This window comes from Corvus cornix, chromosome 1, assembly GCF_000738735.6.
Source record: "Corvus cornix cornix isolate S_Up_H32 chromosome 1, ASM73873v5, whole genome shotgun sequence".
Classification (NCBI taxonomy): Eukaryota; Metazoa; Chordata; class Aves; order Passeriformes; family Corvidae; genus Corvus; species Corvus cornix.
This window is the reverse complement of record NC_046332.1, coordinates 78333850-78344425: the sequence shown is the minus strand read 5'-3', so window position 1 is coordinate 78344425 and position 10576 is coordinate 78333850. Positions and strand designations below refer to the sequence as shown.

Below are 10576 nucleotides of genomic sequence, written 5' to 3'. Positions count from 1 at the left end.
GGAGATTCTTTTCTGTCATCTGCCAGAAGTAGCAGTGGGAGATTCTCTTGCCTTGGGACACTGCACTGAAGTAAAACATTTAGAGAGCATCTGCCTTGTTCCTTGTACCAGCTGTGCTATGGGGATGGCACAGGACAAGGAGTCCTAGCCCTAATACTAACACTGCATGTCCACTGCTGACATCTCTCTCGAATCTTATCTGGTCAGGAATGTGACAGAGCATTTAGAAAGTAAAAATTATGATGGTAGCCAAATGGTGCATTTTGGCTGTCTCTGTCCAAGTCCAGAAAAGAAAGTTGGATAGACATTTACTGTCAAACACATGATGAAGTAAAGGTGCACCATGTGAAAAATCCCAAAACACACACACTTCAGCAGAAGAGCATTTAGTACCTTCATCTTTTCTTTCACCAAGAACACAAAACTAAAGAGTAATACTGCAAGTACCCTCAGCTGCCTTGGACTCAAAGGTATTGAAGACTAACTGATACTGTGGAGATAAAGAAGGCAGTCTCCTGTGGTTTGCAGTCTCAGCAGATGAGGACAGGTATTCCCCAGGGCATTGCTGTCTGACTGTTTGGTCTGCAGCTCTGACAGTTACGTAGATGAGGAACCTGTAAGCAGCATGGTCATCTAGCAAAACACAGTGACAGCAAGAGTCAGAAGTTGTAAACATGCTACCACAAATAACACAGTTCTTGAAAGTGGTTAGTGACTCCTCTTAAATCGGAAAACTCATTAGTATAAGAAAAAAGGAAGGTTTTGAGTTCTTTTAAATAAATATTCCATTTAAGACTAACACTGTTCTGGAACTTGCAAGATTTTAGGTAAGCAAGGAATGAAGAGACTCAAATAAAATGATGAGACAATCTGCAACATAGGAAAAATAAACAGCCTACAGCTGAAGAGAAAGAGAAGAAACGCTTTGCCTTATATGACCAGTTCTGAAGGAACTGAAAAGCAGTGACATACCCTGTTATCTTCTATCACCACATCTGTGGCACAGAGCAGGGGAACAACTGAAGATAAACTAAGGTTTGTATTCAGCAGTATCCCACTGGCTCAATATAGAGCTAGTGTGTCAACAGACACAACGAATTACTTGAAGAACAACAAATTCATCTGAGTGCAATATTTCCTAATACAGTATTGGCTAACCTGCAGCCTGCAGACTAAGAGCTGGTACAAAGTAAATACAAAAAACTTTGCAAAGCTGCAACCCTTCTCTGAAAAAAAACGGGAATTACTGCTTGTGTAGTAAATGCTAAGATATATTTCCTCAATTTTTTTCCCCCCTCAGAATACTCCCTTGGCTTCCTGCAATGTTTAACTTCAGACTTCCTGAGGCAGATGTCTCATCTTTGCACATGACAGCCCTCAATCAATGTTTTCTTCCATCAGCCTGTCTGGTCCCTTTTTGAACTCAAATAAAATGTCTGTGACTGCTGCGTTTTGCAGCAACAAGTTGCACAGAATAACTACCCATGGTGTCTGGAGCCATTCTTGTTCATTTGTGACACCTGTTAGTTTCATCTGAAGTCCCTTGCTTCTTGTACCAGAAATGAGTGAACACAGTGACTGCCTATTTACCCTGCCCACATTACTTGTGATTTTAGAGACCTGCATCAAATCCCCTTCCTTCAAGTCATCTTGTCTCTTCTCCTGTGAACAGTCAGATAAAAGCTGTTCAACACTTCATTCAAACTCCAAAGGAAGGAAAGAAGGCAAGCGTAAGTAAAGAACGGGAATCCAGCTGTGTTTGAGCTGTGTGACAGAAGAGAACAGAGTATCTCTATACACACAAGATCTACTTTTCCTACCACGTTAGCATAACAGTTCTCTAAGCTAGGATCTTGCCGCATGACTGACCAATTTGGATAACCTTGCTCCAATGCACTAAATAAGGAAGAACTGGACCTCAACAGATTGGAAAAACGGACTCACATGAACCTCATGAAGTTCAGCAAGCCAAATGCAGAAGCCTGCATCCGAGCTAAAATAACCCCACACAACAGTGCAGGCTGGGCATGACCTGGTTAGAAAGCAAATTGGAAAACAGTCTGGGCTCCTGGTGGACAAGTAAAGAGGAGTTAATAGTGTGACCTCATAGCCAAACATGTATGGGACTGTGTTCAAAAATAAGCAATCTTTCCCCTCCATTCAGTAGTTGTGAAATCATGCCTGGAATTCTGTACTGAGTTTTGGGTTTCCCAGTACAGGAAAGATACTTGGCATACTGGAACAAGCCCAGCAGACCACCACCAAAAATGTGGAAGGGGCTAGCAGCACATGTTACAGGAGCAGAGGCTGAGGGAACCGAGATGGTTCAGCCTGGAAAGGGAAGACTGAGAGATGTTATTGCCATCTGCAACTGCCTAATGAGAAGGGATACAGAAAAGACAGCAACACCCAGTAACAGGCTCAAGTTGCATCAAGGGACATTTAAACATTAAGAAGCATTTTTTCATCATGAGGTTAGTCAGACATTAGGAAAGGTTGCACAGAAAGCCTTTGAAATATCTGTCCTTAGAGATACTCCAAACTTGATTTAACACAGCTCTTATGAAACTGACACTTCCAGGGCTGGGCAACATAATCCCCAGTGGCTCCTCTCAACCTGCGTTATTTTATGACTAGCAAATTGGTCCAAGTTAGACAATAAAGCAACATGAAACTCAATGGCCCTGCAGTAAAACTAGCAAATTACATAACTTTAAAATCTTCTAATCTTGTCCTCTACTTATGCCCGTAACAAAATGCTGTCATTAGCATCCTCCTAAAATAAAAGGTCAAGACATGGCATAGATTTCTTTCCACAAAACTGCATTCATTTTTCGTCACTGCAAAAGTATGAATTTCTCCTCTTCCTCTTTTGTTTCCCTCAGTTGTGACAGATGTTGTGCAAAGGGCTAAACTAAAAAAAGCAGGTTTTGCACCTGTTGGAAGGCAGAAACACTGTGGTTATCCTATCCCCTCCAGAAAAGTATACATTGTCTTATACCATGCAAAAGGAGAGCTATGTTCCTCCCTCTAATCAGCTACGCTTAGCAGTTTCATCCTTCCTGTGGCATGTAACTTTCGAGGGAAGTTGTGGTTAGTTTAACTCCAAGGCAGCCTGCTTTAAATATAGAGATGCTGAAGACTGACTATTCTCAACTCACCAGCCTGAAGAGCAGCCAGATAGAGTTTAATTGGCAGCTACTGATACTAAGGGGCTAAGAACTTGGTATCTTAGTATCACAACTCCAAAGTATGGAAAGTTACAGCAATTCAGTCTAGAAGTAACAACGACAGATCACAGTCCCCAGTGGGACAGGGAGAGATGAAGCTGCCCGGCCAGCTGCATGTGTGAGGCATTTTTGACAAAAAGGGACAACTGAAGACTCCTCACAAGTCATCAGACTATAAAGACAACTCTGGGTCAATTCTTTTTTTGTCTTTTAAAAAACAAATACAGTGTACTCTCAATGCCAGCTATTCAAAACAGCCCGAACACCCACCAGAACCTTACTTCTTCATTCACTCAAGATGGGGGCAAACCAACTATTTTAAATGTGCAAGGAGTAGCTACCAGGATAATCAAGTCATCTGCAATTACTGACGTAATAGATTACATTGTATTAATTTCATTAAGCAAAGGGGTTTTGCACTTTAACTCCTTTTAACCCACAAGCTAGAACAGAAGTTCTAAAATTAACATATTTAGATGCCAACACCAAAACAAATGACCACAAACACCAGGGGTGACTGCAAGATGAGCAGCTCATAACTCTAGGTTAGGCCACCTCTGCTCCTCCTTGCTGTTCTCCTGCACCATTTCAGCTATTCAGCTAGCACCCACATCCCAAGCCCTTGGCCATACCCAAGAGCACAGGGAGCTGCCCACACCTGGCAAACCTAGAGGCCAAGCTCATGGCTGAGAGCAACCAGCTGAGGACCCCTGCAGATGGAGAGCCCAGGGTCAGGGAAATGCCTCCTCATGTCTGAACTGGTTTTACCGCCTCCACAAAAGGTCTCTCTACGTTTCCTCTATCGCATGAGAAAGCTGAACTTGGAAAAATTAATTCCTCTGGCTACAGGCCTGCCTTCCTAATAGTGTGGCTGCTGGTTGTGGGGAGGCACTTACTGTACAGGTCAGCATCTCTATTCAAGCAGTTAAGCACCACTGCCATCACAATTTCCTTGCAGCGCTTCTTGTGCTGCAACTTCCAAATTCCTGCTGAAATGAAATGATTAATTATCAGATTTGTAATTTTAAAATGCCCACAAAAAAGGTTTTTGGAACATAGATCAATAAAGAGTTAGTACCATAACATATTTTAACTACAGATGAAGTCTCATTTTCATATGGTCCAGATAAGGCCATCACAACCAAAAAAAAAAAAAAAATTTCTCAGAAATCTGATTTTAATGGTGTTTCATGAAGAGCCACTTTCTAGTCTCAAACAAAAACAGGAAACAAGTATGCCTCACTGGCCACAGACCCATGAGTACAAAAAGATTTTGCTACTCTCTTTTCGCAGTGTTACTCAACTTTGTAAACATCTCAAAAACAGGTCTAAGCAAGTAAGAACCATGACTTATACTCCATTTCATCTGATGATACAACACAACTGCTCACAGCAGGATTCCTCCCTACACAGGATGACGATGGCAGCGGCCTGGGAAGAACATCAGGGTGTACCAGCCTGACACACAAAGAATTGCAAAGTACCTAAGAACTATAAATAAAATTTTATTTTAGTTAAGTGACCTTTGCTTAGAACAGCAATACTTCTTTAATTGATAGGAAATCATCAAATCAGCAGTACTTTGAACCAAAATGCCTGCAGCTGCAGGAATAACCTTATCAATAATGACTTATCTATTGTAGCAGACAGCAGTGGATGATTTTTTTGTGAAGAGGCAGTGACCCACATAACTATTCGTTGGGGTGCAGGCCTCTGTATCATGCATACTACATGACTGCTATTTAATCAAGATGCACCTAATCAATAGTATAATTAATCACTATATGCACAATCAATACATAATTACCCAATGTGTAGTCAATGCACACTTAAAATTAAGTATATGTACATAATGTAATGTCTCTTTCATAAGAATTATTACATGCAACAGTTCTGTGACTGCAGCTTTATTAATGAAATGAGGGTATATTGCTCAAGGGGGTCTTGAAAGCTATGTCCTCACTCCCTGCTGGGTTCTGTCAGTGACTGATCAATCTGTACTGTGAGAAGACCCTGGAGGAATACCAGTGATGTCAGAGCTGGTGAACCTCACCACAGATGGGATCTGCACCATGTGCTGCTCCTGACCCAAGGTCCAACCAGTGCTGTAACATCTCATTGTTCCCAGCATCGGAAAAGATGTAGGATTTCATAACTTGCTATCAGCTTTTCTAGGTTATTAATGAACAGTTATCTGCCTTGCAAGTGTTTGTGCCTTTCTTACTGGGATCCAGTCCTCTCCTTGGTGCAAAATACCTCCTTGGTATTTTATTTATCACTTTTCCAACTGTGAATACCAGCGGGATAAGGGATGAGTTATAATTCTTTTTCTCCAAGAAGTGTTCTATCAAATCAAAAAGACCAAAGCAACTCAGTTAAAAAACTTAAATAAATGAATTTTTGTTGTGAGCAAAATGAGAAAAACTAATGATACGGCTTTGTGGAGAATAAAAAAGGAATAAAAACACAAGCAAATTAGTAGTCATGGAAAACCAAAACAGTGAGCTATCCTAAAATCTGTGAGAGAGAAGCAAGCAGTGCTCCCTCTGAGAAAAACTGTAATCAAACAGTAGTTGTAAGAAAACAAGGAATTATAATATGATTTTGAAAAAACATCCACCTTTTATGGTGTAAGGATGGCAAAAATAGCACAAAAATGAAACCACCAATTAATGCTACATGAACCTGGGAAAGAATGGCTAAAATTTTTAGCAATTCCTGTGCTTCACACATAAAATCTTAAATATTGGTGTCAAAAAATTCACAAACACCTCGGAAGCTAACTAAACTTGTGTTTTATTTGTTCAAAACAAACTGGTGAAACAAAAAGCTCCCTAAATTTAAAAATTTAGATTTTAGTATTTGAGAACTCTTACGTGTGCTTCCCAAAAAACCCCACTTTCTTGTCTTTGATAACAACACCAAATAAATGAAATACTGTGGGCAACATCACAGTTTGCTCTCCCCACTTGGTTTCAGTTTTAAGCTTTTAATACTTTTCAATAAGCAAAGATTGCCAGAAGAGTGGTTAAAATTCTATTCAAATTAATGTTTTCCACTCTTAATATCTATCCACCTCCCTCTTACAACGCTGTCTGTATGGAGAAACAATTTCTGACTAAAATGTCAAGTTTTTCTTTTAAGTATATTATTGCAGAAAAAACAATGTCTGCTTTTATTTTTAAAAGTTTTGTTGATATACAAAAGATAGCAATTTATCTTTCCCCTTATTTCAAAATTCTTTTTAATAAGTTCACAATGTTGGGACATTGTGCAACTCTCAGTAGCACCACTTCCCCCCTCTGGCCAACTCAACCCAAACTTCATTACCATTTCTGTTTGCTCACACATATCAAGAAGAAATGCAAGCTGCCTCACCAAAGCATGTTTCTCTCTAATCTGCTACCTTGATTTTAACAGGCAAATCCTAAATCACTCAGAGAATGCAACATCTCATCATAATATGCCTATTGTGGAGTTTCTTCATAACAACTACTGCTTCTAACAGCCCTAGTTTAAAATTATCCAGTGCAGAAATCCAATTACAGCTCATTTATCTTCAAAAAGATTTAAGACAGCTGGCATTATTTAGTCAGGTTGGCAGAGACACATGTAATGTTTACCTCCATAAGCTGCTTACAGAGTACTGACTACTGCAGCAGGGCAGACCAGTTTCCAATCAGGATACGCTTAGTTCACAGATCTCTAACCATGCTTGGTACTTTCCACTTAACAAAAGCAGCTAAATGGTAAGTGTGAGAGTGGTGACTACCTGCAATTACAAATGCCACTCAGTACTCCGAATTTTAAAAGCACAGCTCATTTCAGAGAAGCCCTTCAAAGATGTACCATCTTGCTTCCAGACACATTCAATCATTGGTAACATTTTTTGACTTTTTGCCAAATTACCTCCCACTGCTTTCATCCTCTAAATACCATTACTGAACATGAGTGTGCCTATTGGAGAGGTGCAATAACAGATAGACTTCAAATCCCAATTGCAAGGCAGAGGAAAGTATCCTAACTAATGTGAAAATGGAGCATTGCCACATTTCAAGAACACTCTCAAAATCATCAGCAAATCTTGACACTACTTTAAAAACACCTGATTATCCATTTGTTATCATATCTGATATCTTGAATGGTACAACTTTGTATAGGGCAGACCTTTTGGATGATAATGACTCCTCTTACAATTACTAAAATCAGGGCTTGTGATACACCACAGAGAACCCCAGGTCAGAGGATATGGTCTTCTGCCCCATCTACCCTCATCCTCATGTCAAGGGTTACTGACTGCACAGCAATGCACACCTTAATCTCAGGCACCAGCAGCCAGGCTGATGTAATCAACTGTGAATCTTGCGGTACAGAGCAAGGGAAAGAGAAAGTCCTGCTCTGCCTTCCAGCTACATGTTTCCATCACTTTCCTTGCTCTGATGTTGGTGTGCATCCACTCCAGAAGTGAGCAGCTTCAAAAATTTAAAAATTTCAGGGAAATGATCCCTGAAAAAACATAAATGTATATATGTTTTATTTTTAAACATTATTTTATCTCCTGATAACCACCGCCTGTAAGAAGTCAGATGACTTTTGCTGCAAGTGCTAGATAGGAAAGTACAGGCAGGAACCAATTGGTTGCTGTGTAAACAGCAGCCTACACTTCAACCACCTCAGCCCTGCTACAAAACTGCACCTTCAGCAGGTGAAACAAAGCCACATGTGCTTGTTCTTGCTGCCTCCTGTGCAAGGCACTGGCAGAGGAGTGCAGAACGTGGTTGGGAACCATGTTTATGGTTTGAACAAGTACCACTCTTTCCATCAGTTGAATGCGAGTCAGAGCCCTCCTCAGTTCAGGTGCCTCACACTCCCTTACACTGATCAAGTGTCATTTTGCATTTGATATGGGTATTTTTTGTCTACCATTGCTCTGTCTCTTCTGCTCCACATATTGAGATCTTCCTATTTCCCTCAAGAGTCTAAATACGTTTGGTCTCATTTTCTGAACCTGTCACGTAACTTTTTCATCTCTTCTCACAATCACTCCTATATTAAGCAGAAATTACTCTAAATGAGTCCCTGCTATACATATTTGGCACAAGATTTTTTTTTTTTTGGATGGAATAAATCAGTCACAGTCTGGAAGTGCATTACTTAAGCACTTAAGAGCAAAGATATTTTAGCTTAATGCCAGAAAGGTGGACTCCTGACTGTCTACTCCCCTTGTTGGTTGAACATATTGTGGAAGGAGTGAAACACATTCTATCTTTTCCATTTGCTTATCTCAAACTTCTGACACACAGAAGGAGTTCAGAAGTAGATTTGAAGATGGAGATATGCATATAGATAGTACACCCCTGTCACCAGTTAAAAGTAAGAAGTCCTTTTTTTCCTTTGAATGAGTATTTGCAGGAACATTCACTGGGATTATGGCAAACACTCACTTCTCATAACCACAGCCCAGAAAAAAGTTACTTGAAGAAGGAACGTAGTGATTCCATTGTGGGGCTCCTGCCTCATGTTTGCCCCGAGCTCCCTTGTTGTCTCACAGTCTGCTGTTCACTGTGACAGTCTGTACGGAGACAGTCACTGCACTGAAGAAGCAAGAAACACTCCTGAACAACCTTTAGAAACATAAAAAGAAAAAAGTGCTTGATGTCCAGGAGGTAAAGAAATGCCCCAGTTCTAAAAACAGAAGGGTTTAAATGAAACACCAGCAGGTTGATTTTCTGACAAGTGATAGGGGAATGTGGCATGAATTCTGAGGAGAATCTTAAAAAGAAAAGAGAAAAAGCACAGGATGTTCTACTGTTTCAGCTACACAGGCTTCAATCCTCTTTCAAACTTGTGGCAGAGCACACAGTGACCCAAACACTATTAAAAGGTGAGAACAGCTGGTGACCACAGGCTCAAAGAGCTGTAGTATGAGGAAAGACTGCATCAAATGAACATCCCACTACAGAAAAGGATCACTAAAGGAAGGCAAAACAAACAAAACCACCTCCCACCAAGCCCTTGCTAAAACCCCTGGTGATGAGACAGAAAAGCTCTCCACAGAATAGCACAGAGATTACTGCTGAGTATCCCTTCATGGAACTGATTTTATTTTCCTAAGTGTACAAGACACACAAGTAAAAATGTAAAAAACTGAACAAAACTCTTAAAAATGAGAAAGGTATTTTGTCTCATACCAACAGGAAATCAGCTCATTTAAGAACTGCAAGGGAGTAAGTGCTTCTTACTGACTGACTGTTTCTCACTTAAGGATTTAGTGGACATGCTTTACCAAGCCCAAAAGCTATCCCCAGGCCAGAAAGAAACGACAAAAGCAAAGAAGTAGATGTGGTGTGACTGCACTGTTAGCTGAGATAGTCTTGAACAAAAGCTCCTTCTCAGATGGAATGCTGTCGTCACAACTAACTCATCTACATCCTGACCAATCTCTCTGTATTGTCAGAAAACTGGAAAAGGTGTCCACATGTCTGACTGGTTCCAGAACAGGGGAAAACATTTTTAAAATAGCTCTGAGAAACCATCTCAGATTTCCTGCTCATGACTCACCCGACTCAAGCACTCAAAATCCCACTCAATAATTTGTACAATACATAAAGTCAGTTCCACCAAATGATCGACATTCCTAACCAAAGCAGGAGGGTGATGTGCCACCCTCCACGTCTGTGTAATACACCATGGTACCGTCAGCTTTGACTAAGCTGAATCTGCATGGACAAAAGGACCACTTAGCCTGAAGCTGCTACCTAGCTGATATAAAGATAAGGAAACTAAAGACCCAAGGTCTCTGTCCCTCAAAAGATGTCAGAGGAGGTTCCTGATTTAGGCCATAGAAATCTGTGACTACATACCTGGTAATGATGACAATAGGCTATAATCCTATGGGCACTGGTTTTACCACTACTGTACACTCTCTCAAACTATGCCCATGTGCAAGGCAAGCAGTGAGCAAAGCATCCCATATGGACACACTGCCAAGGGGCTCACTGAAGGTACTCACAGAGGGACATGAGGGTACACACTCAGCCTGACTGAAGTGCCTGCCCTCCAAGCCTGGACAGGAATAGACTGGAAACAAACTCATGCTTCTATGGGGGCAGCCGAGCCTTTTATAATCTTTCTGAATCTAAAGAGAGCTGTCTAGCAGATATTAAGGATCTTGACACTTACTCTAGTAAGCTGCCATTTGTGAGGCACTCTACTGAATCAAGAAGAGTGGGCAACTTCATTTAAGATAAGCACCTACTTCAAGAGGCCCTTCAGACACATACAACCTCAAAAGTGGAACCTTATACTGGGAATGGTCCAACTTGTAATGGAGATTAGCTTTTAAC

At 40.7% G+C, this 10576-nt stretch overlaps 1 protein-coding gene across 3 annotated transcripts in view; it reads right to left on the bottom strand.

Annotated features, from left to right (window-relative positions):
• The window catches only part of UBAC2 (UBA domain containing 2), an 89578-nt gene that overhangs the window by 50995 nt on the left and 28007 nt on the right, over positions 1-10576 (bottom strand). The gene's annotated exons all lie outside the window — the stretch shown is intronic.